Genomic DNA, 6295 nt, shown 5'->3' on the forward strand with positions numbered 1-6295 from the left:
TATAATTCCAAGCTGATGATATATTTATGTATTACTATTTATAGCTATAGTACTATGTTTCTACACATCATAAGCGTTTCATTAAATAAAAAAGTAATCCAGATATTTTCTTGAAAAACTTTCGAGAAATGCAAGCATTAATGCAAGACTTTAATAGTGATCTGATTATGCAACTCACTTTTTTGTTTTTGTAATTGCCTCAACACTGTTCAATAATCAAAACCAGAGATGAGTTTTGTCTATATAAATAGATGTTTTGTTTTTTTTCCCAGTCAATTTGTTTTTAGAAAATGTGAAAAATAATTAATTGCTGCTTTTACATGTATAATTAGAGGCTTTGATTATTTGACATGGTGGTGCAGTGGCCTGATCTGTCGCCTCACAGCAAGAAGGCCGCTGGATCAGTTGGCATTTTTAAGCTTGCATGTTCTCCCAGAATTCCAAATTAGCATGGGTTTCCTCCGGGTGCTCCGGTTTACCCCACAGTCCAAACACATGCGCTATAGGGGAATTGAAAAAACTAAATTGTTGTATGTATTTGAATGAGAGTGTATGGGTGTTTCCCAGTGATAGGTTGCATCTGCTGTGTAAAACATGCTAAATAAGTTGGTGGTTCATTCCGCTGTGGCGACTCCTGTTAAATAAAGGGACTAAGCCCAAAAGGAAACAATAAATGTATGACTGAATGAATAATGTGACACGTAAATGTCTGAGATAAATTTCCAAATGTATCAAATTGTCTCAATGAACATTTTATTAATACATTTATGTCAATTGACCATCTAAACAATCAATGTTTTCTTTATATCTAAATAATTACACATTGTAGTGATTAATCACAAATTAATTAGTAATTTAACAGTTGAGAAAATGAGAAATTACAAAACATGGCAGAGATTGTTTTGCCTTAGCAGAAATTAAAACAACCTGCCACTAGGTGGCGGTAAATGTCTTGAGTAATTTATTTATTCACATTTATTCATGGAGTACTTACAAGTTACTTGCAGTGGTGGGAAGAATACTAAAAAAATCATATTCAAGTAAAAGTACCATTACTTGACCAAAAATGTAGTGCAAGTAGAGTAAAAGTATAAAATATTAAATAATAGTAACATATTGTAAATATTACTCAAACTGAGAGTAAAAATGGTGCTGTTTGAAGTATTGATGTTACATCATCCATGTCCCCTCTTAGCACAGGGAGTCTTCCATCGGATTGTGACATCAGCCCTCTGGCTATCTGTCTTGCTCTGATGAAGATTACTTCAAAGGCTGTCACGAACAGGATGGAGAAATGTGTCCTGTCCTGTGACACATGACAGCAATATAAATTGCACTTGTAATCTTGCAGTCAGATTACTGGTCCATTTCTCAAAATCTTAAACTTCTTTTTCTTTTATTAATAAAAACAATTGAGTTAGAATCCATGACCCTGACACTGCTTTAGTTTTTTCCTTTTGTTTGTCTGTAAAGCCATTCTGTGAGGGAATCAACTGTGAGGTGATAACAGCAAAACAGGAAGTGGCCATTTAGCTCATTCAGCAGACCAAACCACATCAAACAAATGGCCGAACAAATGCAACTGCTTCTCCCAACAGATCAAACCATGCACGCTTTCTGAGGAGAATCAGGCCACAGAATGTTTCCGCTTGACACCCTTGAGGTTGTGCAACTCATTTTATACCCAAGATGGAATTGATAACATGATAATCATGATATGAATAAATTATTAAAATACAACAAAAAACAGCTGATTTATTTTATAAACCAACTTGTTCACAAATCAAGTAGATCAAATAGACCAGCACTCCTATATTAACAGATAAATACTTTAAAATTATATTAATACATTGAGGAAAGTGTTTTCTGGTTCATAAAGAATTTGTACACAATTAAAAAACTGTTAAAGTCTTAATAAGGGCTGGAAGAACATCTTATAATATTAATAACTTTAGTGATCAAAGTGTGTGGTTGTGAACTAGGAGAGTCAGTGTGTGTTGGGGGAGGATGCACACACCAGACAAACAAGTTTTAATGGATGGCTTCATTAGATCAGACAGCCAACGAATGAAGAAAATGCTTCATCTGTCTGTCTCATTCTGTTTGTGCTGCTGGTGTCTGACTGGCAAGTTATGAAAACACTTTCAGAGCCAGAATTTTAAGATAATGCTGCTACTGTTTAGATTTGTATATAAAAATAAAAATATTAATTATTATAACTGTTTAAATATTATTATTTAACATATTAATATTTAAATATTATTATTATTATTAATATTATATTAAATATAAAAATTTTAGGGCTGGAATAATCAGAAAAAAATAAATAAAATGTTTAGGCACAAAAAAAAAATAGAATATTTGAAATTTCATGTCATTTGTGAACTTTTTGTATTATAAATGCAAGAAATGGCTGAAAAAAACACTTACAATATTACTAAATTTGTTAATTAAATTCAAATGACCTTTCCGTTTCTGCTTTCTTAACAAATTATAACAAGTTAACAAACTATTGACAATTTCAGCTTTACTCTTAATCTGTGTGAGCTTTGTTTCAGTATTTTTCAGGTGTTCTGAAAAAGGAGGGAGGTTCTCTTCTTTTACATGCTACCAATATACATCAAGATGCAGATTTGGTATGGAAATTTGAAGCTGAAAAATCTTTGATTGCCGAAATGAGCGGTGCTGCTGGAATTATCAGAAACAGACTAAAGCTAGACAAAATCACTGGCTCTCTGACCATCACAAACATCAGAACTGAAGATGCTGGAGATTATGAACTGAAGATCAGTGGCGCAATACTGAGATCTACAACATTCAGAGTTTCTGTGGTGAGTGGAGATCATGTTCACTCAATCAATTGCTTTTATTAGCAATTGGGAAAATTAAAGTTTACAGATCAGTCCACTAACTCATAATGTTAATTACCACTAATTTATTTGACTATTTGCACAAAAAAAATGCACCAATGGGATCAATTATTCAGAGATTCCAAGGGCAGAAATCTGAAGTTTAAAATTCCAGACACACACTGGGTGGACAATTCAACCCTTCCACTGACTTTCTAGTGCAAGAAGATGCTTCCTTATCACTTCTGACTTATAACAAGTATCTAAAAAAGCTGAATGGGACAAGATGTGCAATAAACACTGAAAACACAGAATTATAATTTCACATGCTTTTAATACCCTAAAAATGAGCATTTAGGAACACAAAAGTAGAGCATGTCATATTAGAAAACTAATGTTACGCATACTGAAGGGAAATATAATCGGTGACAGCAAACACTCATACATCTGTTTTCATTACTCCACAATCAGTATTATATATTGTTTACTTTTATAGAAATTTATATATTTACATTTCATAATTATACTACAGTCATTTCTGTGTGTATATGTGTATGTCATGTATATGTGTATGTTGTGTGTATGACTTTACTGTGGAGGGCAAAGGAAGAATTTCATTGTACAGGGAAACGTGTTTTCTTACTGTGCACATGACAATAAACAAATTGAATTGAATTGAATTGAATTGATTTTATGCCGTGTCAAAGGATTATTTTAGCATCCTATTCAAATCTCAGAGTAGGAGATAAATAGAGAAACTCATCTGTATTAGTCTGAGTCAAACTCCCTTTACCTTACAGTTGTTGTAGGACTGATCCAGCTGAATGGCCCAATTATTTGAAAGAATTTCTTTTAAGAAAAACAAAGCTGTTAGACATTTTAGTGATGTAGCTGGCACTGGCAAAAGCAATGTTCAGCTTTCTGCTTTATCCACATTCTAAAAGTCAGTTACACAATGTTTACTGCACACGCGCTATGCACTCTATTAATGCTGGGATATTTCAACCCAAATTGGGTAGAATATGGTCAAAGCCAAACTTTAGGCTAAATTTGGGACTATACATTTATATTATAAATAATCCCAAGTGGCTGGTTTTGTCTATTTTAAGTAGGACTTTCACCAAGTTCAAGTTTTCACCAAGTTCTCTCTCAGAGAGAGAGAGAGAGAGAGAGAGAGAGAGAGAGAGAGAGAGAGAGAGAGAGAGAGAGAGAGAGAGAGAGAGAGAGAGAGAGAGAGAGAGAGAGAGAGAGAGAGAGAGAGAGAGCAGGGTGGAGCACGACACAATATGCAAGGCCTACACACATTATTTGTTTTATTAAAAACAAGCTTAGATTTGTCCACCTCTCAGGTTTTGGACCATATGGGGCATAAGAATAGGACGTGTTGGGATATAACCTTTTTGAGCACACTTCGTTATTATTGTTCATTTATTTGTTTGCTGGAAATCAGAACTGGATCTAGTAATGGTTTTAAAAACAAAATTTTCCGCTTAACAAACAAAATACATTTTGCAGGCTAATGGATGTCTTCAGTGGAGTGCATACAACATCGTTTTTTTATCCACAAAAGAGAGAAAGTGAAAGTAAAGGCGGAATGGAGGAGGCTCATTATCCTCTTGCTGCAGATGCTCTGTTTAACAGTTTTTTCCACAAGTGAAGTGTTCAGTTTTTCCACTTACAAAGTCCGCCATGTAAATAGCAAATGCGACATGGAACAACAGCAAGGTACAGTCTAGATTGGATATGCAGCCGGAAGAGCGATATGTACATAAATTATAGTAGCATTTTTTATGACACTGTATGACAATAATGCATATTTCTACAGTACTGTGATGGTTGGGTTTATTACTGGACATTTGATAGAGACAGTACAGGTAAGTTAGCTCAGAGGCAGATATGACAGGCATAGTATAGTATATAGTATAATATACTGTATAAACATTGTCAGCTAGTAGCTACATTATTCCGATGGATCTGGATATACTAGACTTGTTATTTATTTGTTATTATATTTACTGGAGGAAACATTTATATTTACTGTATGTTATTTATATGATAATACAATAGTAGGTTTGTTTCAATAATATTTAGCAAAAAACAATGGAATGAATAAATGCTGTTGGAATATGAGTTGTTGGAAAGTATGTAAAAGGTGTCATTAATAAGTTCTGTGTTAAAATTTATAGTGCTGCAACACCAATAAATCATTTCAAACAACAAAATGATTAATTATAAGGAAAGTTTTAAACTTGAAATTTCTAAGTTAGATCCACTGTTGGACGTTGTTGCCATATGGCAGGGGTGGTCAACCCTGTTTCTGGAGAGCCACCTTCCTGCAGATTTCAGTTGCTACCCATTTCAAACACACCTGAACCAATTAATTAGGACCTGAACACCACGTGATAATTACAGGCAGGTGTGTTTGATATGGGTAGCAACTGAAATCTGCAGGAAGGTGGCTCTCCAGGAACAGGGTGTGCCACCCCTGCCATATGACAACATTTCATAAAGTACCTTAAAAATATTTTTTTCCAAAACATTTTTTACAGCACTTCAAGTTAAGCCATTTTAAGAAAAGAAAAACAGTCAAATATATTTTTTAATAGATTTATCATAATGTGTGCAAGAGAGGGTTATAGGGCACCTATGGTGAAAAATCAACTTTTCAAGTTGTCTGGACAGACATGTGTATAAATATAGTGTATAGACCGTCATATTGGGGTGATTTAAACACACACAGTCCTTCTTTTTCAACTTAACAACATAAAAACGGTGGACCGATTGGAGTGGTTTTTAGATCGACCGCAACTTTACGTAGGAGTGCGGTCCCCCCGCCCACCAATATTGATTGACAGGCGCGTCACCATATCCTCGGTTTGTCGTTTCACGTCTGCCATTTTCAGCGTGTGAGTCAAAGCGGTGTCACTAGAGGAACATCCTTGCTCTATTATTAGATGTAAGGCTCATTGGGCTCAACACAAGATCAGCATTTGGTAGGTTTGCACACGTTTGTACTTTTCATTGCAACTACCTTAAACTTCAGCCGTTTGCATTTTTCGAGGCCACAGAAGCTCCCTGGGAGTGTGATCTTAACTAGGTGCAGCTGTAAAGTGCGAGCGCCTTTGCCTCACGTGGTGTCGCTTTGTTGTTGTGTGTGCGCGCGAATGAGAGAGACCTTTGTGCTGCTGTGAGAGAGAGAGAGAGAGAGAGAGAGAGAGAGAGAGAGAGAGAGAGAGAGAGAGAGAGCGTGCTTATGTGTGTGTGTTTATGCAGACAGCTTGTTATAGGCTGTCTGGACTCTGTAAAGCTGGGTGGTTTTCGGTTTTGTTCTCCCCCCTCTCGTTAGCGGGAAAGGGCACGGCAGGCAGCAGGACAACAAATGCTGAATACAAGCGGGAGCGGTCGGATTCGGGCTAGAACCTGGCGGGATTCAATATTTAGTCCCG

Source organism: Danio rerio, chromosome 22 (genome assembly GCF_052040795.2).
Source record: "Danio rerio strain M-AB ecotype USA chromosome 22, GRCz13ab, whole genome shotgun sequence".
Classification (NCBI taxonomy): Eukaryota; Metazoa; Chordata; class Actinopteri; order Cypriniformes; family Danionidae; genus Danio; species Danio rerio.